The following is a 26,086-nucleotide window of genomic DNA, read 5'->3' as shown; positions in this document are numbered from 1 at the left end:
GTCTCCTTTTTATGGCTAATATTCCATTGTACGTAAGCACCACATCATCTTCATCCATTCATCTGTCGATAGACATTTAGGTTGTTTCCTTGTCTTGACTATTATGAATAGTTCTGTTATGAAGATAGGGGTGCATGCATCTTTTTGAATTATAGTTTTCTCCAAATATATGCCCAGAAGTGGGATGGCTGGATCACATAGTAGCTCTACTTTTAGATTTTAAGGAACCTCCATAGTATTCTCCATAGTGGCTGCACCAATTTACATTCCCACCAACAGTATAGGAACTTCCTTGGTGGCTCAGACGGTAAAGCACCTGCCTACAATGTGGGAGACCCGGGTTCAATCCTTGGGTTGGGAATATCTCCTGGAGAAGGAAATGGCAACCCACTCCAGTATTCTTGCCTGGAGAATCCCATAGACGGAGGAGCCTGGTAGGCTACCGTCCATGGGGTCAAAAAGAGCTGGACAGGACTGAGCGACTTCACTTTCTCTTTCACCCTTAGTGGTGATTTTCAGTGTGAGAGAAAGGGAAATAGCAAAAATAGCAACAGGGTAGGAGGTTCCCTTTTCTCCACACCCTCTCCAGTATTTGTTATTTGTAGACTTCTTAATGATGCCCATTCTGACCAGTGTGAGGTAATATCTCATTGAGGTTTTGATTTGCATTTCTCTAATAGTGATGTTGAGCATCTCTTCATGTGCTTGAGGGCCATCTATATGTCTTCTTTGGAGAAATGTCTATTTAGGTCCTGCACTGGGATTTAATGCTTTATAGTTGTTGTTTTAAAATAATAATTTTATCTTTAAATTTGAATTTTGTAAATGCAATCCAGTGAGACAGTGGAACTTGTCCTCAGGGCTGAGAGCTTCAGCTCTTGCAGAATCTCACCTCCCACCACCTCCCAGCCTCCCAGAGCTGGTTTTGGCTGCCTAGTCCCTATTCCCTGATATCCCAGGCCCCATTGGCCTCCGACTCCTGCCCCTGACACATGACCACCGATGCCTTCCACCAGGGTAATGACCAAATCAGGTGACAAGGTTGACAGTGAGAATCCTACATTCTGCCATAGCCCTCAACATCACCCAGCAAGTCCTGGGCCGGGCTAGCATCCAAGCACTTTGACAGATGTTAGGTGGTGATGTGGGTGGCAGGGCAAGCCTCTCCCTCTCACTCATACCTAATTCAGGTGCCAGGCATGTCCCAAAACAGTGGTTGCCATCCTTTGGGGCTACCAATCCACCATGGGGTGGGTTCATGGGAAGGGGAGGCTGACTTTCCCTCAAGCCAGGATAGGCCATACCGGTAGTCCCATCTATAGTTGGCAGGAGGAGGAATCCTACAGCCTGTGCATACTGAGCAGCAGGGCAGGCTCCCCAGGCACCCATGCGGGTCTTGGCACCATGAGCCAAGAAAGTGGAATATAAATATCAGACAAAATCACCATAAAGTGTTGAGAGAGACCATGAAAGAAAGGAAAAAGGTATATATTTTAGAACTTATAAAATCACTTTTTAAACTGCTTTTCAAATAAAGGACCCTGAATTTCCATTTTGCACTGAGCCTCCTAAACCATGTAGTCAGCCTTGCCTGTGCAGGGTCAGACCCATCGGCCTGCGGAGCTTCCCCTCCTCCACTCTTTCCCTCCTATGCTCCATTCAGCCAGCCTGGAGCTCTTACAGGACAGGGAGCATGCCAGGCTCCATCCTGCCACTTGGCCCCTATCTTGCTATTTCCTCTGCTGGGAACACTTTCCCCAGATCTCTCCATGGTCACTTCCTCATGCTGATTTTTTCCTCAAATGTCACCCCCTGATCCTAATACCAAATGATTGCCACCTTTCTGTTCACCCCATGAAAATGCCACTCATTGTTAATCACTCATCTCCTGAGTCAGCCTTATTTATTTTTCTAAAGCCTTAAAGTTGGCCAATATATGTTAAGATATGTGCTTGTTTTTTAATTACTTGTTTTTCTCACTAGAATGTATACTCTAGGAGGTTAGAGACTTGTTGGTGTTCATCTCTACCTTCAATGACTAGAATGGTGCCAAGCATACAATTGGTGCTTAATAAATGTGTGTTAATAAATGAATGAACTAACCTATATCCATCATTCTACATTCCTCTTGCTCATAATTTCCCTTTAGAGAAGGGAGAAAACTAGCTCCTAAAGAGAGAGTCTCCCCAAACTGCAGCCTATGGTCAATGCAGTTATTTGTTATAAAGTATCTTTAGACACTGACCATCTACAATGATTTATCAGTGCCTGTCTTGCATGAGGCTCTATGTTAGATCCTATGAAGACTCCTCATTAAGACCATCCTCAGTTTTCATTCATCAAAATTGTCCAGAGCCTTCAGTTAATTTTCTAATGCTTCCCTTCCATCACTCAAATTATTCACATTGTCCTAGGTTCTCTACACACTTGCTGTAAGAATAGAACAGAGTGCTATTAGTCAATTTGGGGATGGAGACTTTTTGTTTACAGTTATAACAGCGTCTTTTTTTAATATGCCATCTACAAAACTCTGTTCTCATCTTGGAGTTACCATCAAAATGCTGCACAAATTCTCCTGAGATGAAATGCCCCAACTGCGTCAGTTTGGGCTGATAATGGCATTAATCTTGGCTCCTTTGCTCCTTTGCAATGCTGTGACAAGTGGCTGCCCAGTGGCCTCACTTTCCCTTGGCGCTCCCCCAGCAGGTTCTATCTACCATTGTGGATGTCTGCCCCTGAGAAGGAGCCCAAGCTGGGGCCTAGAGTCCCTCTGAGCACCTTCTTGGCATCCCGTGTTCTCTGCGTGTTTCCTTGGCATTATCTGGTACTGGCACCAGTGGGTGCTTGTAATGAAATTAGTAAATGACATCAGCAGCCTTTTCCAGAACCCCCGTGATTCCTTTAAACAGACATGACCCTTCCCTCACACCTCTGGCGCCACACAAGCCAACACCCCCAAGTTTGGAAACCTGGATTCCACTTGGTGCTTCCCACTGTTTATAGTGTCCTGGCCAGACTCTCAAGCCCTGTGAACTTGTTTTCATCCAAGCCAACTAAATCCAGTTTGGCAGGAAGCATTTTATGACATAAAGGAGATCTCTAAATACCTGTTGCCCTCTGCCAGAGCTGGGTGAATTCTTTTGAAATCAGGCTGCTTCACGACTCTTGCTGTTATTTAAAGACAAAATGAGTAAAGAAAGATAAATCACCAATCCTGTGTGAAGACAGGAGCAAGCACTCTTGTTTCCTTGTTCGCTTTTGGTGTCTTCCAGTGAAAGAGACTTTTGGCTTGAGATCATTGCTATGGTAAACAGAATCTCATAAATAAGTCAATTATGAAAAGAAATCCACAGCAAGAAAAAAGAGATTAATCTGTATGAGAAAGTAGCCACCCAAAGGACCATAGTCCAGTTTTCTCCATTACTTTTTAAAAAATATTAATTTATTTATTTGGCTGTACTGGGTTATTATTTTAGCTGGGGCACACTGCATCCTCAGTCTTCCTTTTGGCATGTGCGATCTTTAGTTGTGGCATGAGAACTCTTAGTTGTAGCCCCCAGGATGCAGTTTCCTGATCAGGTATCCAAACTGGGACCCCTGCATTGGGAGCATGGAGTCTTAGCCACCTGACCACCAGAGAAGCCCATCCATTACTTTCTGAAGTCATCAAATGATTACTATTTAATTCTCAAATAAGACAGTGTAGTGGAACCTAAATCTTTTTAAGCAATCGCATTGGGATGTGTCTTCTTAAGCCCTGAAGAAGGGCCTCTGCCTGGTAGAGCCTGGGAGATTAGGATCAATCTTACAGGCCATTCTATTAGTGCTTCACTGGTTGATAATCACAGGCTGAGTGGGAGAATTCCCCTTGCCATTCGCCATGTACGTTAACACCGCTGGGCACAAAAGGGATGAAGCCACAGAGAATGAACAGCAAAGATACAGCATGGCAATAGAATAGCTAGCTCAACAGGTGTGCTCCACTCACAGAGGCATCTTGTTGAAGAGCCCTGAGGTGGGAAAAATGGGAGGCTGGTGATTACTCCTAACATTCCCGCCAGCACTTGAACATGCCGTGTTTTTTCATTGACCCAGATGGGATAGGTGAAGTCTGCATAATTCTATGCAAGAGAAAATCTCCATAAAGGAAAAGAGCAACATTGACCTAAAAATGAGCAGATTGTAACTTCACATGCTTCTTGTATTTTTCAGGATCCTGATTTCCTGAGCCTATGCTTTTGTTGCTGTTCAGTCACTATGGGGTGTCCACTCTTCACAAACCCACGGACTATAGCAGGCCAGGCTTCCCTGTCCTTCACTATCTCCCTGAGTCTGCTCAAACTCATGTCCATTGAGTTGATGATACCATCCAAACATCTCAAACTCTGTTTCTCCCTTCTCCTCCTGACCTCAGTTTTCCCCAGCATTAGGGTCTTTTCCAGTGAGTTGGCTCTTTGCATCAGGTGGCCAAATTATTGGTGCTTCAGCATCAGTCCTTTCAATGAATATTCAGGACTGATTTCCTTTAGCATTAACTGCTTTGATCTCCTTGCTGTCCAAGGGACTCATAGGAATCTTCTCCAGCACCACATTTCCAAGACATCAACTCTTCAGCACTCAGCCTTCTTTATGATCCAACTCTCACATCCATACATGACTACTGAAAAAACCATAGCTTTGACTATACAGACTTTTGTCGGTAAAGTGACGTCTCTACTTTTTAATATGCTGTCTAGGTTTGTCATTGCTTTCCTTCCAAAGAACAGGTGTCTTTTAATGTTGTGGCTGCAGTCATCATCTGCAGTAATTTTGGAGTCCAAGAAAATAAAATCTGTCACTGCTTCTACTTTTTCCCCATCTATTTGCCACAAATTGCTGGATGTCATGATCTTCATTTTTTGAATGCTGAGTTTTAAACCAGCTTTTTCACTCTTCTCTTTCACCTTCATCAAGAGGCTCTTTAGTTCCTCCTCACCTTCTGCCCTTAGAATGGTATCATCTGCATATATGAATATTTCTCCCAGAAATCTTGATTCCAGCTTGTGATTAATCCACTGTGGCATTTCACAAGTTGTACTCTGCATATAAATTAAATAAACAAGGTGACAGTATACAGTCTTGCCATACTCCTTGACCAATTTTGAACCAGTCAGTTGCTCCATGTCCAGTTCTAACTATTGCTTCTTGACCTGTATACAGGTTTCTCACTGTCAAGTGACTGAACAACAGGAGGCAGGTAAGGTCTGGTATTCCATCTCTTTAAGAATTTTCCATAGTTTGTTGTGATCCACATAGTCAAAAGCTTAGTATAGCCAATGAAGCAAAAGTAGATGTTTTTCTGGCATTCTCTTGCTTTTTCTATGATCCAACAGATGTTGGCAATTTGATCTCTGGCTCCTCTGCCTTTTCTAAATCCAGCTTGAACATTTGGGAGTTCTTGGTTCATATACTGCTGAAGCCTGGCTTGAAGGATTTTGTGCATAACCTTACTGGCATGTGAAATGAGAGGAATTCTACAGTAGTTTGTACATTCTTTGGCATTGCCTTTCTTTGGGATTGGAATGAAAACTGACCTTTTCCAGTCCTGTGGCCACTGCTGAATTTTCCAAATTTTTTGTCATGCTGAGTGCAGCACTTTAACAACATCATCTTTTAGGATTCGAGATAGTTCAGCTGGAATTCCATCACTTCTACTACCCCTGTTAATAGTAATGCTTCCTAAGGCCCACTTGACTTCAGATTCCAGGGTGTCTGGCTCCAGCTGAGACCACACCATTGTGGTTACATGGGTCATTAATGTCTTTTTTGTATAGTTCTTCTGTGTATTCTTGCTACCTTTTCTTAACCTCTTCTGCTTCTGTTAGGTCCTTACTGTTTCTGTCCTTTATTGTGCCCATCTTTGCATGAGCTATTCTCTTGATATTTCCAATTTTCTTGAAAAGGTCTCTAGTCTTTCCCATTCTATTATTTTCCTCTACTTGTTTGCACTGTTCATTGAAGAAGGCCTTCTTATCTCCTCTTGCTATTCTCTGGAACACTGCATTCAGTTGGATATATCTTCCTCTTTCTCCCTTGCTTTTTCTTCTCCTCTTTCCTCAGCTATGTGTAAAGCCTCATCAGATAAACACTTTGCATTCTTAGTGTCATGCTAGCAGTCACACTTTTTTTTTTGGCCAAGATCCCTAGACCACAGGTTTGATTTTGCCTATTAAGAATGAAGTTGCCACCAATGTCCATTTGAACCCTTCTTGAAACCTGGGGCAGTGACGTAAGTTGACTTGGAAATCCATAATTTTGTAGGTCTTACACCTTCTGATGATGCCTTTCTCTTGCCTTTTATTTTTAACAAGAATCTCACCCCTCATCAGTATAGTAATCCACTTTAGAGATGCATTATTCCTCCAGCCAGCTACCTTTCACAAAAGAATCTGGCATTTCACTGTTGTGAGCTTTCTCACAAAGTTGTATTGGGTGTGTGTATGGATACTCTTTGGGTTTGTGCATTTATGTTGGGGCTGGGGCTGCAGATGGAAGATGCAGCATGAGCAGGGTCATCAGCAGCTTGCCTTGTGTTTGAAGGAGCCTGGTTGTACCTGTGCCTGTGATGGAATTCTCTCTGCTCATTAATCACAGCTGTGTTTTTTTAATTCAAACTCTGTTTTTCCCCTGATGAGTGTTAAATAAGATATTTTCCATCCTAACATGAGCAATTAAGTTTTGAGTTGTTTATATATCCTTGTTTTACCTCATTTTATTGGAAAAGGTGAATGACATGGAATCTGGTTCCAGGATCAAAACAATTGTGTTAATTGAGGCATCCGCTCAGTGGCGAAACTAAAAACTGAAAGTGGAAAGCTTGTTTTCACTGTCTCTTGCTGGATTCATTTAGAGTGTAGAAAAAAACTAAGCAGTATGTATCAATATAAGATTAAATTCAATAAAATATTAATGACACTAAATCTCTTTTATAGACAGAAACTTTGTAAAAGATTCAAAATAGACTCATTTAGAGTGAGTATGCCCTTGATCTATCCACCACACCAAAGAGTATACATTCCTACTACCCCTTTTCTAAACACAAAGTCCAGCTCCATCTTTCATTCAACATCTGTTGTATATTTCTACTTTTGCTACCATGAAATATTTTATTGATCTGGGGTTCTCTGTTATCTCTATATCCAACATGGAGAAGTAATAGAGATCCAAATAACCAACCCTGAAACCCTAGAAAGCAGCTCAAGTGCTAATTTGGATCTTTGTTGTGGTTCTGTCACATTACAGTGACCCAGCCACCATCTGCAGAAGTTTTCCAGCATCAAACTGACCCAGCCACTGCCAGATGCAAAGGCTTATGCCTTTTTTTCCTCCTAGAGAGAATAATTTGAGATTAGATGTTATGGGAAGAACGTGATTATTGTTCTTCCAAAGTGTACAGGTCACTGTGTATATTTCTCCAGAAGTGTTTGTACCATTCCATGGCTTCAACCCAAACTGCTTCCTGTCATTGTTGTTCCTGCTTGTTCCTTGTCATGCTTGTTCCTAAAAGAACAAGTCAGCAAGCTACTTAGGACTTCTGAGACATATGCTCTCCTGAGCATCTCATTTTCAATTTGACCTGTGGTCAGTTTTGAAATTTAATTTACTTTTTTTTTAAGGTACTTTTTTTTTTTTAAGATTAGGGACTAAGATGAAAGCGCTAAATTGGGTTGGATAAAATGTGTAATAAACAAGGATGATTCTTATTTGCTTGTTGAGGGAGCTGTGTCCAAAGCTGTGTAGAGTTATGACAAGGATGATAATCACAAGTTGTACATTTTCTTTGAGCATCAAGTAAAAGTAATGGATTAACTTTTAGCTGAAAACCAACTAAAAATAAGCAAGAACCTTCTTAAATTGTCAGACTTTTAATTATGTTAAAGATAAATTTCCCTTTCATTATTTTTTAAATTTAATTTATTTTAATTGGAGGCTGAATACTTTACAATATTGTAGTGGCTTTTGCCATACATCAACATGAATCAGCCATGGGTGTACACATGTCCACCATCCTGAACCCCCCTCCCATCTCCCTCCCCATCCCATCCCTCAGGGTTGTTGCTGTGCACCAGCCCTGAGCGCCCTGTCTCATGCATCAAACCTGGACTTGCAATCTATTTCACATATGATAATATACATGTTTCAATGCTATTCTTTCAAATCATCCCACCCTCACCTTCTCCCACAGAGTCCAAAGGTCTATTCTTTATCTCTGCATCTCTTTTGGTGTCTCACATATAGGGTCATCGTTACCATCTTTCTAAATTCCATATATATGCATTAATATACTGTATTGGTGTTTTTCTTTCTGACTTACTTCACTCTGTATAATAGGCTCCAGTTTCATCCACCTCATTAGAACTGATTCAAATGCATTCTGTTTAATAGCTGAGTAATAGTCCATCGTGTATATGTACCACAGCTTTCTTATCCATTTGTCTCCCGATGGACATCTAGGTTGCTTCTATGTCCTGGCTATTGTAGACAGTGCTGTGATGAATATTGGGGTACACGTGTCTCTTTTAATTCTGGTTTCGTCAGTGTGTATGCCCAGCAGTGGGATTGCTGGGTCATATGGCAGTTCTATTTCCAGTTTTTTAAGGAATCTCCACACTGCTCTGCATAGTGGCTGTACTAGTTTGCATTCCCACCAACAGTGTAAGAGGGTTCCCTGTTCTTGTCATCCTCTCCAGCATTTATTGTTTTGATATCAGCCAAACTCCAGTGCTCTGGCTACCTCATGCAAAGAGTTGACTCATTGAAAAAGACTCTGATGCTGGGAGGGATTGAGGCAGGAGAAGAAGGGGATGACAGAGGATGAGATGGCTGGATGGCATCACTGATTCGATGGACGTGAGTCTGAGTGAACTCCAGGAGTTGGTGATGGATAGGGAGGCCTGGCATGCTGCAATTCATGGGGTCACAAAGAGTCAGACATGACTGAGGAACTGAACTGAACTGAACTGAATTCTGACTATGTGAGATGGTACCTCATTGTGGTTTTGATTTGCATTTCTCTGATAATGAGTGATGTTGAGCATTTTTTCATGTGTTTGTTAGCCATCTGTATGTCTTCTTTGGAGAAATGTCTGTTTACTTCTTTGGCCCATTTTTTGATTGGGTAGTTTATTTTTCTGATATTGAGCTGCATGAGCTGCTTGTGTATTTCTGAGATTAATTCTTTATCAGTTGCTTCATTTGCTATTATTTTCTCTCATTCTGAAGGCTGTCTTTTCTCCTTGCTTATAGTTTCCTTCGATGTGCTAAAAGCTTTTATGTTTAATTGGGTCCTATTTGTTTATTTTTGCTTTTATTTCCATTACTCTGGGAGGTGGGTCATAGAGGATCCTGCTGTGATTTACGTCAGAGTGTTTTGCCTATGTTTTCCTCCAAGAGTTTTTATAGTATCTGATCTTACATTTAGTTCTTTAATCCATTTTGAATTTATTTCTGCGTATGGTGTTAGAAAGTGTTCTAGTTTCATTCTTTTACAAGTGGTTGACCAGTTCTCCCAGCACCACTTGCTAAACAGATTGTCTTTTCTCCATTGCATATTCTTGCCTCCTTTGTCAAAGATAAGGTGTCCATAGGTGCATGGATTTATCTCTGGGCTTTCTATTTTGTTCCATTGATCTACATTTCTGTCTTTGTGCCAGTACTATACTTTTTGATGACTGTAGCTTTGTAGTATAGTCTGAAGTCAGGCAGGTTGATTCCTCCAGTTCCATTCTTCTTTCTTAAGATTGCTTTGGCTATTCAAGGTTTTCTGTATTTCCATACAAATTGTGAAATTATTTGTTCTAGTTCTCTGAAAAATACCATTGCTAGCTTGATAGGGATTGCATTGAATATATAGACTGCTTTGGGCAGTATACTCATTTTCGCTATATTGTTTCTTTGATCCATGAACATCTGTATTCTTTTCTTTTCAGTCATTTCTCAACTGAAGATGAACTGGGGGGCTTTTCAAATTTCTCTGCTGATAATCCTGAGAAATAGTTATACTATTGTCACTGCAGATTTTGAGAAGCAAGTGAAAAATAAGAAGGATCCTGAGCCCAGATGCCCCTCCCACCAGCTCCTTGGCTAAGTCTAACCATTGGAAGCTTTCTCTAGATGGAATTTGGGAGTTTCTTTGTCCCAGGGTGATAGCTGCCTGCCTGAGCTGTAGAGATGACCTGGAGAAACACTAGTTTCCATTATTTTTCACCATTGTTATGAGCAGGCAATAAAATAAATTCAGGCCAGTTCTTGAAACCTAGCATTCCAAGGCACTTCACTCACAGTGGGGCCCCTCAGGTTTCATCACACCAGGGTTAGGTGGCAGAAGGTCAATATACAACTGTTTTTAGGACTAAACGATGCTGAGCCCTTGGAAATTGCAGACTGTTAACTGTTGTCCCATGGTAATTGTGGGAAGAGTTTGGAAGATCTTCTGAGAAATTCACTTTAGTAGGAATGGATAGGAAAAGCCACAATTTGAATAAAGGAAACCCAAGAGGGCTCCAGGAAGTAAAGAAAGGATGGGAGTCCATCCTCCTTTGTGGTGTACTAAGTCCCTTCAGTCGACTCTTTGTGACCCTATGGACTGTAGCCTGCCGGGCTCCTCTGTCCATGGGATTCTCCAGGGAAGGATACTGGAGTAGGTTGCCATGCCTTTCTCTAGGGGATCCTCCCAACCCAGGGGTCAAACTTGCATCTCTTGTGTTTCTTGCTTTGGCAGGTGGATTCTTTACCATTAGTGCCACCTGGGAAGCCCAGAATTTTTTTAAATGCCCCGAACTTACAGAAAGCTTGTAAGCCCTTGTGGCCGGGCATGTGAATAGCCAGGCTTTTCAGTCCTCACGGACAAGACCTCAGGCTTTGGACAATCATTCAACAGGTTTGTTCATGTCAGCAGGCAAGGATGAGTTCTGAGTACCATACCAGCTTCCAGGGATACAGTCATGAATTATATCCAGTACCTCTCCTTGCATGACTTACATACTTATGTGAGGCCACAGGTGTGTAAACAAGCATTTCAGTAATTGTTCTTTCCCTCTCTCTCCACCTGAGTGAGTCCAGCTTGGCCTTCCAGTTAGAGCTTACATGTCACCTCATTAGCAGACAGCTGGGTTTGGTCTCTCAGTGTTTCTGTTTCACAGCACTTTTCAAATTTGTCACTTAATAATTTATTTGTGTAAATATTTTCTAACACATATCTCCTCCATAAAGGATATAATCTGGCTTTGTCAATACATTCTTCCTTTTGCCTAGGGCAATGTGTGGCACACAGTAGGTATTTAAAAGTAAGCTTGATGAATGAATGAATCCTGCAGCTGCTAAGTTGCTTCAGTCATGTCCAACTCTGTGTGACCCCATAGATGGCAGCCCACCAGGCTCCTCCATCCCTGGGATTCTCCAGGCAAGAACAATGGAGTTGGTTGCCATTTCCTTCTCCAATGCATGAAAGTGAAAAGTGAAAGTGAAGTCATTCAGTCATGCCCGACTCTTAGTGACCCCATGGACTGCAGCCTACCAGGCTCCTCCATCAGTGGGATTTTCCAGGTAAGATAATCCAGATTTTCCACTGGAGTGGGTCACCAGTGCTTTCTCTGATGAATTAATGAGATGCATTAAAAGCAATGAATGAATGAAATGCATTAAAAGCAATGATGGGAGTATGCAAAGGACCTCACCCCTGTTAAGAAGCTTTGGAAAGGAGAGTTATTTCCTGAGGGAAATAACTTACCTGAGCCTTGAAGGGTGAGGAGATGTTCACCAGGCAAGAAAAGAGAGAAAAGGTCCATGCAGCAGTGAAAGAAGCACAAAAAATCCCAGAAGCATGAACCAGCTTATACTGTGGGAACAATGACAAGTGAGGACATGTATGGTGGGGAGGGTATAGCGGGAAAAGGACATGGAAGACTTTGTAAGTCATTCCCCCAAAGCTTTGACTTTCTCTGTAAAAGAGAAAGTAAGTGTGGAGTTCTGAAGAGTTTGAAGTCAAGAAGTAACCTAGTCACATTGGCTCAAAGCAGAGCATCAGAGTCTGAGCAGGGTGACAGGGCTTCTCTGCAGAGGCACCTGGGACAGGTTCTCTCAGTTGGAGAGCAAACATATTAGGACAGTGTGTCAACAGTTTCCCTCAGATAGTTTGGGGTGGGGTTGGGGACAAAGTTTTGTATGAAGCTTACAACCTTTCTGTAAGTTTGGGCAATTTTTTTAAAACTCTTAAAGATTGGCAACTTACAGGTCCTTGTTCATAAATTTGAGCTAACTCATAGATGTATCACACACACTTAAAGGCTTTTAAATGTAGAAAATATTTGCTTATAATATTTTAAATTCTATATGTACAAAAATTGAAAAGGAAAGAAAAAGAGGGAGAAGAGAAAGAAGAGAAAGGGAAAAGCCTTAGCATCCAAGCTTTAAGTACTTAGTAGTCCCAGAAATTCCTTGGTCCCTGGGCTTTGTCATATCAAGTGACATCAGTCTTCATTTCCTATTCCTATTTCTCAGATTCATTCATTCAGTTACTGACTGGTCACAGCCCTTCCACGTGCCCAGAGCTGTGCTAGGCATCAAGGACACAGTGGAGAGTGGGAAGAGGGAATCCTCTACCTCTGAGGCAGTTTGGTGTTATTGTTACAGTCTAACCTGTCATTAAACAATAACAATAGCATCTGAAAAAGTCCCCCAGGGTGCCCAGCAGAGCCCTTTGTGCTGACAGATTCCAGACTAGCAAAGCTCTTCCCACAAACACCTGCCATACTGCCTGCCCCCTCATGCTTTTAGCCCTTGCATGACCACTGTCACTACCAATTTCTTTATTCTGCTTTATTCATGTTGCTTTTCCATCTTGCCCTGAGAAAACAGGGACATTGGTTTTCTACTGGTGTATTTCCAGGCCCTAAACATTAGCTGACACTTCAGGGCTCAGTAGGTGTGGTGAATGAGTGAATGAATTAATTAGTGCTATACAGAGGGAACTGTGCTTCCCTGATAGCTCAGTTCATAAAGAATCTGCCTGCAATGCAAGAGATCCCAGTTTGATTCCTGGTTTGGGAGGATCTGCTGGAGAAGGGATAGGCTACCCACTCCAGTATTCTTGGGCTTCCCTTGTGGCTCAGCTGGCAAAGAATCCACCTGCAATGAGGGAGACCTGGGTTCAGTCCCTACATTGGGAAGATCCCCTGGAGAAGGGAAAGGCTACCCACTCCGTTATTCTGGCCTGGAGAATTCCATGGACTGTATAGTCCATGGAGTCACAAAGAGTCAGACACGACTGAAAACTTTCACTTCCACTTCCACATACAGGCAAGAAGATTGGATGCTTGGGAATGTGAAGTTTGACCCTATATATGCCTAGGACAAGGAAGTGTGAAGGACAGGCTTTCCTGAGGAAGTTACATTTACACAGACACCTTAAAAACCAGTAAGAAAGGCAAGTGAAGTGTGTTAAGGTAAGCCTACTATGTGCAGGGGGATCAAACTGGCCTTGACCCATCAAAAGTCACTGCTTTCCTCAGTGTGTCTTTTGGTAACATGCTCCTGTTTCATGACATGTCTTCCTTCTCTCTTCTCTACCAAAAATGTCAACACTGATGTGACCTGAGAGGTACTTTCTCCTTATTTTAATCTCTTTACAAGTCCCTAGAGCTGACTAGGGACTGACTGTTCCCTACAACATAAGGCTAGGAGCTTGACAGAGGGGGTCAAACCCCAGTTATACCACTGACTTAGGCAAACTTAGGTATCAGTTCAGTTCAGTTCAGTCGCTGAGTCATGTCCAACTCTTTGCGACCCCATGAATTGCAGCACACCAGGCCTCCCTGTCCATCACCAACTCCCGGAGTTCACTCAGATTCACGTCCATCGAGTCAGTGATGCCATCCAGCCATCTCATCCTCTGTCGTCCCCTTCTCCTCCTGCCCCCAATCCCTCCCAGCATCACAGTCTTTTCCAATGAGTCAACTCTTCTCATGAGGTGGCCAAAGTACTGGAGTTTCAGCTTTAGCATCATTCCTTCCAAAGAAATCCCAGGGCTGATCTCCTTCAGAATGGACTGGTTGGATCTCCTTGCAGTCCAAGGGACTCTCAAGAGTCTTCTCCAATACCACAGTTCAAAAGCATCAATTCTTCAGCACTCAGCCTTCTTTACAGTCCAATTCTCATATCCATACATGACTACTGGAAAAACGATAGCCTTGACTAGTCGGACCTTAGTCGGCAAAGTAATGTCTCTGCTTTTGAATATGCTATCTAGGTTGGTCATAACTTTTCTTCCAAGGAGTAAACTTAGGTATAACCTTAGGCAAATCTCTTCAGCATCTGAGACTCTTTCCTCACCTAAGAAAAGCTGTCTAGTTAGAATTATTATTCTTTTCAGTCTATTGAATGAGGACTTTATTTTTAACATTACAAACTAATTCTCCTCAGAAAAGGTAGATCTTACACTCAAAGCCAATCTTCAAGCATTTAAAAAAAGAAACTGAGGAAGAAATCCATAGTTCATTAACAAGAAGATTCACAACTTCTTTTTACAGTAGTGATGGGAAGAAACCAATATATTTTGCAATCTACAGTGGTCCAAACTAAGTGTCTATAGAAGATTTTTAAATCTCAGAAAGATGACATAAAGTGGACAATTATGAAAGCTATTCATAATACAGAATCTGGCTCTTAACAACATAGGACAAATACTTGCTTTTCACTGCACCTAAGAAGCTTCCCTGATGGCTCAGTGGGTAAAGAACCTGCCTGCAATACAGGAGACAAAGGAGACATGGGTTCAATCCCTAGAGAAGGAAGACTCCCTGGAGAAGGAAATGGCAACCCACTCCAGTATTCTGGCCTGGAAAATCCCATGGACAGAGGTGCCTAAGGGGCTACAGTCCATGGGGTTGCAAAGAGTCAGACATGACTAAGCAACTAACCCACTTAAGGCAGAGAGTTGGGGAAAAGCAAAATTTGTGTGAACACAATTTATTTTTCTTGTTGTTCAGTCACTAAGTCACATCTGACTCCTTGCAACCCCATGGACTCCAGTATGCCAGGTTCCCCTGTCCTCCACTATCTCCTGAAGTTTGCTCAAATTCATTGAATCAGTGATGCCATCCAACCACCTCATCTTCAGTCACCCACTTCTCCTCCTGCCCCCAATCAGGGACACTGGTTTTCAATATTTCCCAGCATAAGGGTCTTTCCCAATGAATCCACTCTTTGCATCAGGTGGCCAAACTACTGGAGCTTCAGTATCAGTCCTTCGATGAATATTCAGGGTTGATTTCCTTTAGGATGGACTGATTTGATCTCCTTGCTATCCAAGGGACTTTCAAGAGTCTTCTCCAGCATCACAGTTCAAAAGCATCATTTCTTCAGCCCTCAGCCTTCTTTATGGACCAACTCTCACATATATTATAGTCTGCCATTATTTTGACCACACCACCTAGACATATGGCCTGAAATAAAAGATGGGGACCACTGGCAATGAAGGTTGTCTTTATACACAGAACAACTACTCCCTAGACCTAGAGAGAAGATTCAGCTCCACACTTGGAAGCTTTCTCTGTTTCTCTCTATCTCAGCCCAGGTAGAACCTCCCATATTTGTTAAATATCATGTCTCCTACCACATATTGGAGTGTTCAGAATGGCGCCCACAGTCCTCTCTGATGTAGCTGTTTCTTTAGAGGGTAATGTATAAGAGTGAGCATGCTTGTGCCTTCATCTTGGAACCAGCATTTACTGTCTGCAGTACCTCAGTTTCCTCTGCTGGAAAAAGATGGTATTTGTACCTACTTCAAAAGGTTTTTGTGAAGATTAAGTGAGTTAATGTTCATCAGTTATTTAGAGAAGCATCTGGCAAATGGGAAGTGCCATTTTAGCTATTATCCTCTGTAGTCATTTGTCTGTACAAACCAAGTATTGGCTTGTGCCTTGAAGTTAATTCAGCCTGGCCCAGACTAGGTGATATGGGCACCCACTGCCCCGCTGCACAGCACAGAGGAAGGGACTTCCTCCATCTGAACTTGGAAGGAGGCAATTGCAAGGAACTGGAGTCTCTTGTCCAGAACAGGTGACTAGGAAGCCAAATCGAGTGAACCTGCTACTGTGTCATCCGGGCTTTCCCATCTTTACAAGGGGGCTGGCATTTGCCAGTCACACGAAAGAGGAGAATAACATTCAAAGATCAGTCACCCTAGTGTGACTGATGAAAAGTTATGAAACTTTCCATAAATATGAAAGTTAAAATCATATCAACTTTCTTAGATCTCTCTCGTACTCTTTTTTGCAAAATTACTTGAAACATAATTTAGTCAATAGCTGGCCAAAGGGAGAAATGTGACCATTGCAATTTGTGATTCACCCGGTGATAGTTACAGTAAATGTAGCAATAGCAGCAATAGACATAGCTAATATTCATTACATATCTACTGTGGGTGTTCTTTTACCATAAGTACTTTACACCAATAAGTCATTATAAACCTTTCAGAAACCCCATGAATTACTATCCCACTTTATAGAAGAGAAGACTGTCTCCTCAGTTCCAATAACAGGAAATCAGGGAGATTTCAGTAGAAGAGTCAAGCCAAGGAAAACATGAATTCAGCAGACAGTAGGAAATCTGTCAGGAAATAACACCCTGCCCCTAGTCACTGTATCACTTGGCACTTTGATTTACTGTATGAATTTCTAATAATGAAACAACCATTTCAGCCCTTAGAAATATTTAAATAAAAGCAAGTCATGTGAAATGTCACTTAAGATTGAGTCACTTTTCAAAAAATTTTATTTTATATTGAAATATAGTTGATGTTGTATTAGTTTCAGGTGTGCAGCAAAGTGATTCAGTTATACATGTATCTATTCTTTTTCAAACTCTTTTGATTACTTCAAAATTTAGATCCATCCTTAAGGATAGCTTCTGGCCATGTCTATACTAACAGGATTTGTATTTTTCAACTTATTTAGAAGTAGTATTGGTGGTAGACTTCTATGTGTTTTCAATGTACAAAACACTTTCAGCACATTATTTCATCTGATCTTTTCAACAAAGGTGTGTAATAGAAACTTTAACTTTTTTATATAAAAAGTTGAAGCTCAAAGATGTCCCCCAGCCTCCGATCTAGGCAGCAGAACTGCGGCAAAAGCCATGTGCTCTGGTGAAATCCACCTCCTTTCCACTGTATCATCTTTCATCTTTTTAAAAAAAAATGGACAACCCAGATCTCTACACAGCAAAATTCAAGTTCATAACCATACACTAGATACCCTAACAGGCCAGTGAACTTATAGAAGTGTTAGGTAGTTAGAATAGGGAAAAGGAGTCCAGAATGGCAGTGGCTAAAAGATAAGGAAAAGAAAAGCCTGCAAAAATAGAACAAAGGAAGGTCCAAGGACCGGAGTGAGGACCTCAGGTAGAACAAACAACACTCCTGGCTAGCCCAGTTTACATAGGGCAGGCCCGGGGGCGGGGGTGGGGGGTGCGGGGAACATATAAAAAGAGGAGCCAAAGTGCTGGGGGTCTCTCTCTCTCTCTGCCGCACGCTGGGACACTCTTCTCTTCGTGTCTTTGGGTCGACATGCCCTCATGCCTCGAGGATGGCTTTTCCTGTTATTATCTAAATAAAATAGAGCTGTAACACAGAGCTGTAACACTGATTTGTCTAAGAGCTATAACACGGTCTCTCCAATACCCGAGAGCTGTGACACGCTGAGGGCTTTAATGTCTGTCACTCCAAATCTTTGTTGTGATGAGACAGAACCGAGTATATACTCACCTGACAGAAGTATGTCTGTTACTGTATAAAACAGAGACTATGAACCAGTGTTCAAACTGCGACAAACCCCCCCAACCCCAAAACTCTCCTGCTAACAGACAATGGCATCATTGCAGTATACAGATGCTCTTTATGGGCTAGAAACACAGACCTTGGAAAAACTCAAAGTTCTGTTGATGTTGTTTTCTTTTTGTTGCTTTAATCCCAGTTGGCTAGTAGCCAGAGAAATGAGGTGGTTACCTCTCCTTCTGATCCTCAACATTTTAACTGAAAAGAGAAGCATGTTCCTTGTGTCTTGCAAAGTAACATTCAGTGATCTGGGGCTTTGAGACCTTCCCTGAGGTCTAGTAGAGAGAAGGAATAAAGGCTCCTGAGCCTGGCATCAAGCCCCAATTCACTCATCCCTGATAGGTAAGCAGAAAAGAGTTCAGGTCAGAGCTTTCAGTTTCCCTCTGGAATGCCCCTGAGGCCGTGGCTGAGTGTGGGGAAATCCGTGTCATCGCCTTCCCACCACTGAATAGTCACAGCCCTTAGTGGCTTCCAGAGGCATTCAGAGTGAGGTTGAGGTCAAGTGGGGCCGAACAATGGGATTCCTGCTCCCAAGGACAGAGGAAGAGGCTAGTTTCATTTCACAGTCAACACAGACACTACTTCCTCTGGAGATACTTTTAGACTCAAAGCACTGCCCAAACTGAAGGCCATGATAGCAAATAGCTATCTCTGATGTTCTTGGCCATCTAGAGGTCTGGGCTATGGCCCCACCTGCTTCTCAGCTCAACAGACAAGGACTTTCAGCCCTGAGATCCACTGGCTTCCAACTTGAGGGCAAATCCCTAGAAAGACCCGGCTCCTCCATGCTTGTAGTGCTGTGATGGTGTCAGACAGAGCTTCACTGCAATCAGTACTCAGATCTCTAAGCACTTTGCAATAGAGACTTTAGGGCTCTTTTAGATGGGGAGCAATTAGGAGGGTGTAGAGAGGTTGAAGAGATAAATGTAGTTCAGGGGCGGCGGGGGTGGGGGCAGGGGGGGAAAACAGCATGATCTTATATTAGAGGTGTTTTAAAAAAGAGTCTTGAAAGTAAAGCCCCAAAGACAGAGGATGAGATGGTTGGATGGCATCACTGACTCAATGGACATGGGTTTGTGTGGACTCCGGGAGTTGGTGATAGACAGGGAGGCCTGGCATGCTGCAGTTCATGGGGTCACAAAGATTTGGACACAACTGAGTGACTGAACTGGACTAAACTGACCTGAACTGAAAAAAAGAGTCTTGAAATAAAGCCCCAAAGCATCACATTGCTACTACAAAGACATCTGCCCTGGTTGAATGTGATCTCACAGTACCCTCCTCCCTCCACACCCTTTGCTTTTAAAAAAAATTTATTTATTTTAATTGGAAGCTAATAATTTTACAACATTGTACTGGTTTTTGCCATACATTGACATGAATCAGCCATGGGACACCCTCTGTTTTGATGCCACATCGTACTGGCTGATGGCAGTCCCGGTAGTATACTGCTTCATTGCTGGAGAACATCACTCCAGTACAAGCTGTCCTCACTAATTTAGTTGACACTCGGGATCCTGTTATCACAAAGAATGATACTGCCTCTGTGAGTCTCTTCTGTTATGGGCAAGTCCACATTGTCTAGATGACATCCCTTTAACTGGTTGAGCACATCACCCAACACAGATATTCCCAGCCTACCTTGCAATCTCAATTCCCCTTCATTGTGTTCTTTCTCCTGTGAGTCCAAGTTAGAAATTATTAGTGGCTACTGATTACTTTTTCAGTCCCATCAAGCTAGTCCCTAGTGCAAAAAAGAAACAGCCCTCCATTCAACTGCTAGTGAAAAGCCTTCTGTTAAGCAGACCCTCTCCATATATATTTAACTCACATTGCTTTCCATCTTTGGCAGCAGTAACAAATAGACCATTTCAAATATGGAGACTTTAAGAGAGAACATGGAAAATGAGGGTGGGAGGGCAGGGCTGTTGGTGGAGACTTTCACTTCCATGTACTACATAAAGTGTGCATCTTGTCACTTTTTATCTGAGAATAGGCAGAGAACCAAGAAACAGACATGTCATCTGGTTCTGAATTGCAGCCATACTTTAAAAAAAAAAAAAAAAAAACTTGCCAAAGAGATTGACTGCATCATAATAAGCGGTGCTGTTCTCCCACCAGCATAATCAGAGCTGTTCTTAGCACACCACACATGTAAACCTTTTGTTTCCATATACCATGCCAGAGTCTTCCTCTAGGCCCTCTTATTTTTCTAGAATGACCCACAAGGCTACTTTGTCATAAAACAGAGCACCCACAATCCCCAATGCTGCATCCAACCTTTGAACCTAATGGAGTTTCAGGACATCCAAACTCATCCAAGTTTTGTCAGGGTCCATTGTGGACCAGCAAGCTCAGCTAAAGATGGAGGGAGGAGGGAAATCTGACAAGCTGCCAGAGCTACAGGAGTATTGTTCCAAGGGATCATCATAGCCAACCAACAGGTAGCATCTTCTCCATTTACGTGTGATGAATTAATAGTGAAAAGGGTTTCAGAAACTGGCCAGTGTCACATGATCCAAGCCTGGGCCTGGGGTCAAATGCTATCTCTCTCCACGGCACCACACAGCCCCAGTTCTGGAGCTCAGGGCATAGGACATGAGAAAATGAGAAATGCTTAGCTGTTTGAATTTTCTCTTAAAAGCAAGAATAAGTCAGCATTTACTTAAAACCTTTTATCTTACGTATAACATTCTGGTAGGAACATGGAGAACTTAAAGGAGGAGGGTAAAATGGAAGATAAGGAGCCCAATAAGAAGGCTACTGCAGTATTCCAGGAGACTGTTGACCAGGTTGGAAGTTAGGCATGTAGTGGTTAGAATTCCATGGTTTCAAGCATCATAAATAAATATAGACACTCAGACCCTTTGGCTACATGGGAAGGGTCTCCATTGGAAGGATTTGGTGGGCTTACATGACTGCCAGGAGACTGGAGAGCAGGACTGAAGAATGTATCGTAACCAAGAGCTCCAACAGTCTAGTGGACAGGAGGAAGAGCAGCCCTCATGTAGTAGGTTGGGTGGGATGTTGCCCCAACCCTGCATGAGTGGCCACCAACCACTTCTCTGTTGTCCAGCCCCTCACTCAAGTTTCAGAAACCTGGGACAGAGCAGCTACATGGCCAAGCTTAAGTCACGCACCAGAGATCTACTTTGGAAAATGAGCAGGAAGAGGAAAGATCTTGTATTCTCAGATTCCACAATGGGATGCAGGCACCTGGAATTACCTCCTAACAAGAGGATATACCACAAGAGAGAGGTAATTAGCCCCAGTGGAAATCCAGGCACTATTCAGAAATTAGAATAGAAGATGGGCAGCCCCAGAGTGATCAGTGTTTGCGAGAAGTACAAACAGCAGATTTAAGGAGGAGATGATGGCATTTGAAGTGCCATAATTATCGAACACTTCCCAAGTCTTCAGGGTGCAAGACAGGGGGCTCAGGGCTATTTGAGATATTTGGAAGCATACGATGCACATGGAATGTGAGACCTCAACACAAGGAGATAAATTATAATAAGGCACATATATCCTATGTAAATGAAGATAATAAGACATGAAATTCAGAAATGGAAGGATTAAAAAATATAAAATAATTAGGAAAGTCATCTTGAGCACCATGGAACTTGAGGAGTATGTAGAATTGGGGCCAACAGACAGGAAAGGAGATCATTCTAGGCAGGGTGGGTGATCTGAGCAGAGGCGTGGGAGTGCAACATGCAAGATGCATGTAGGAATTGACTCATGTGCAGCGGTCAAGGGCAGAGTTAATAGGAGGAACTATGCCTGACTGAGGGGCAGTGATATCTAAGATGCCCTTATTGCTTCAGTCATGTCCGACTCTGTGTGAGCCTATGGACTGTAGCCTGGCAGGCTCCTCTGTCCATGGGATTCTCCAGGCAACAGTACTGGAGTAGGTTGCCATGCCCTCCTCCAGGGGATCTCACTGACCTGTGCACCGGCAGGCAGGTTCTTTGACCCTAGTGCCACGTGGGAAACCCAAGATGCACAAAGATGGACAACTTTCCCTATCTCTTCTTGTTTAACTGGCCTTGGTGAGTCACTAAGCAGTTCCATTTCAAGACTTCAGTGAAGAAAATAAGGAAGGTATATTTGCGAAACTGAGAGTTCAGGCTCAAATATGTCATTGGTAGTGAGAGAAGAAAGAAAACAGCCCTGACAGAGACTAGCATTGAGCTTCAAGTTCCTGACTCCCCTTCCCAAACCAGGGCCACCTGGGTTGGCTGAACTCATCCAGCTCATTATCAGCTGGCTCCACCATGCTTCTAGCTGCTCCTCCTTCCTACCTTTCAGCAACACTGCCTCTCACCAACCTGCAGAGCCAAGACCTGGGGAGAGGGCTGGATCCCAAATGGAGAGTGGAAGCCTAGATCCTCCTGGACCCTGGCTCCACAGCGGCAGGAGTCTTTTCCTCCGGTAGCTGCTTTAATATCAGAACAGACCTACTGGAGCCACCACTCCCCCCGAAGGCTTTCCCATCCTCACATTTCCACTTTCCTAAAGTGGGAAAGCAAATGGTGTAAGAGGACAATATACTATTACACCACCAGCTGACACTTGCAGGAGTCAGGCCTCCAGAGCCCTGCCAGCAAATCTGGATGCTTTCATTTTCAGACCCCTGCAGACTCCAGGAGGGATCTGTCTGCTGTTGTTCTGCCCTCTCCAGATTCTGAGGGATGATATACCAAGCTTACTACAGGATTGAGCAGGCCAAGACTTGGCACCACCATGCAACACAGAGAGAGGCTTTTCCTTTAAGGAGACTCAGAGGAGTGGGAGAAGGCATACTTCCCATCAAAGAGGACTGGCCAGGCAGCTTTGTTTGCTTCCACAATCCTATTTTCCCTGTGGGTCATGGTGACATTAGACATCTTCAAAACCTAAGCCTAAATTGATAGTGCTAACAGTATCTAAACACTTTCCACATTCATAGTCCTTTAAAGCATTCAGTGACTGATCAAAAAAAAAGCCAGAGATATGGTCCAGGCCCTCAAGAAGCTCAATGGAGAGACAAAGATCACACCACATGAAATTTATCATTGAGATCAGCCTGGGCCTCTCAATTCCTTTCGATGACTATTTGGTACGTTATCCAGGAGGAGTCACAGACCTCTTGGGCACACTTGGAATGGAAACAAAGCAAGACGTGTACAGTTCATCATATAGTTGCTACCGAATTTAATGTAGATATGGCTATAATACATACAGGCATAAATATATACATTTATTCATGCACACATACATACATAGATTTTTTAGCACAGCACCCTAAATATCCTCTGCACTATGCTAGTTACTGCAAAAATGGTCTCAATTTTACCTTCACAATGTGACTTTGTAGCTCTTCCCATGAAGAGCTAACTCGCAGAATTCGGGTTGAGCAATCTGACTTGGTTTGTCTAATGAATGAGGTGACAGTGTTGGAATTCCCATTCAATGCCTAGGCTTCAGGGACTGTGCATGTTTCTGCTAGCCCTTTCAGAACACTGTCTCCATCATGAAAATAATCCTAGGCTTTACTGTTGGATAATGAGAGACTAGGTAGAAAATCTGAGATGACAAGTTGAGACATCTCAGGCCAGCGGTCCCCAACTGACTTGGCAGCTGACAACAGATATGAGAGTGAGCCAAGCCAGGACCAGAAAGACCATACAGCTCATATTTCCAACCCACAGAAACATGAGCTAGATAAATGGTTGTTTTAAGGCAGTGAGTTATGGGTTAGTTTGTTACGCAGCAATAGGTAACTGATACACCCATCCTTAAGTTTTTGGACACAGTGTTTCTTTTGGACATCAGGCAATCAATGCAATTGTTCCAACCACAAGCTAAACTATTACCACTTTGTAAACTTTTCCACATGCCCTGGAGATATATCCAGATCATTTTCTAAAGTTTATAGTTAATATATCTCAGACTTCTATTTAGTCTAACCTGCCTTTGCTTTCCACCCCCACTATTATCAAGCCTTCATTTTCTGTGCTGACCACAGGAAATTGGGTCTTAATTGGTCTTTGCATATTTCACCCTGTTCTTTCTGTCTGTTCTTTCACCCTGTTCTTCTCACTGTCCAAAGAATTACACCCAAATATCTTATTTCAGGTCAGGACAAAACAACAATAACAGATGCTGTTGGATATCCACTATGTGTCATACCAAGCTAAAGAAGATAGAGAAGCTTAAGTCTCCTGGGAGTGACAGAGACCCTCTTTAATCTATCCCATTCTACTCCTGCACATTCTCACTCACAACTCACCTACCTAAGACATCTACCCTGTCCCTGAAACATGTCACTGTATTAGCATTTTTGCTTATGTTACTTATGTTACTGTTCCCCAAACTCTTCTGCCTAAAATGCCCTCTCTACTTTTTCCAGCTTCTCTAACTCTTTGCCTCCTTTCAAGGGTCCAATTTAAGTCCTGACTCCTCTGAAACCTCCCCCTACTGCCCCTGCCCAGGCCATCTCTCTCTTCTCTCTCTCGTCTCAATCCCTTAGAGCTCTCTTAGCTGTAGGCTACAGCATCTGCATGACTGGTTATTTACCAGCCCAGAGACTGGGCTGTGGAATGCCCAGCATCCAGCACAGTGCCAGACACACATGCCTGCAGGTGCTACTAATCCTGGATAAAGATGGGTTCAGTTAAGCAACTCTCTCCCAAGACACTATGACATGTTGGCTCTCCTTCCTTTTAAATAAAAGTCTTTTACACTTAATTTGGGGTACTGGATTTGAGAAATACCTAACCATCCCTGCCATGCCTCACAAGGACTCAGGGGAAAATACAGAACTCTTCCTGACAAGTCACTATCCTTTACTGAACACTCACCAAGTACTAGGTACCACCCTGGACTTTTCATTTGTATTATCTCACTTAAATCTTACAACTGCCCTATATAGTACAGATTACTGCCTTTATTTTAGAGTAATAGGAGCTCATCAGCATGACTAAGCGCTCCACCTAAAATCCCACAGCCAGCAAGTGACAGAGATAAGATGTGACTCCAGGTCTCTGAGCCCAATGCATGTGTTTTCAGTCAGTGAGCTATCATGCCTGACTTACCCAGTTATTCTGCTCTCGGGATACATGAACAGCCTTTCATCATTGTTATGCTCTCCTATTAAGAGTCCTTAACTCCAGCCTACATGTCAGTTCCATGGACCATACCTAATCTAGTGCCTTCTATACTGAGTGGAAAAATGTCCTCACCCAAAGATGCCCATGTCTTCATCCCCAGAACCAGTGAATATATTGCATTACAAGGTGTAGGGAGATTAAGATGGCAGACGGAATTATGTTTGCTACTCAGCTGACCTTGAGATGGAGATATTTTGTAGAATCACCCAGGTAGGGTCCTGAAAACATCCAGTGCTTTAAGTGCATCCAGGGGTCTTTAAGATGGAAAGATGGAGGCAGGAGAGGCAGAAAAGGAGATGTGACAACAGAGGCAGAGATCAGTATGATGCTGTTGCTAGAAGGGGGCTCCACGCCTAACATGCAGGCAGCCTCTGGAAGCTAGAAAAGGCAAGGAAATTAATTCTCCCCTAGAACTCCAGGAGGAATCTGGAGAATCTCCAGTTTTAGTCCAGTGAGATTCATTTTGGACTTCTGACCTCCAAAGATGGAAGATAAGAAATTAGTGTTGTTTTGAACCACAAGGAGTGTAGTATTTGGTATAACACAACAGGAAACTAATATACCTTCTCATAGAAACAATTAGGACCACTTTATGGTAGCCCACTCCAGTATTATTGCCTGGAAAATCCCATGGACAGAGAAGCCTGGCAGGCTATAGTCCATAGGGTTGCAAGAGAGTCAGACATGACTCAAGAACTAAATAACAATAACCACATGGTCCACTAACTTGAAAGACTTCTCACAGCACAGAAACTTCAGTTCAAATACTTAACAGTGTTAGCCATTCAATCTTGGACTCTCTGCGATCCCATGGGCTGTAGCCCACCAGGTTCCTCCATCCATGGAATTTCTCAAGCAAGAATGCTGGAGTGGGTCACCATATCCTTCTTCAGAGGATCTTCCCAACCCAGGGATCAAACTCAGGTCTCCTGCATTGCAGGCAGATTCTTTACTGTCTGAGTTACCAGGGGAGCTGGTAGTTACAAGGACTATCTATTATGGAGGCATTATAAATTGTTCCCACAAATAACCTGAGGAAAGTCTTGAAGAGCCTCTTCAAATT

The sequence above is a fragment of the Ovis canadensis genome, chromosome 7, assembly GCF_042477335.2.
Source record: "Ovis canadensis isolate MfBH-ARS-UI-01 breed Bighorn chromosome 7, ARS-UI_OviCan_v2, whole genome shotgun sequence".
Classification (NCBI taxonomy): domain Eukaryota; kingdom Metazoa; phylum Chordata; class Mammalia; order Artiodactyla; family Bovidae; genus Ovis; species Ovis canadensis.
This window is presented reverse-complemented; position numbering follows the sequence as displayed.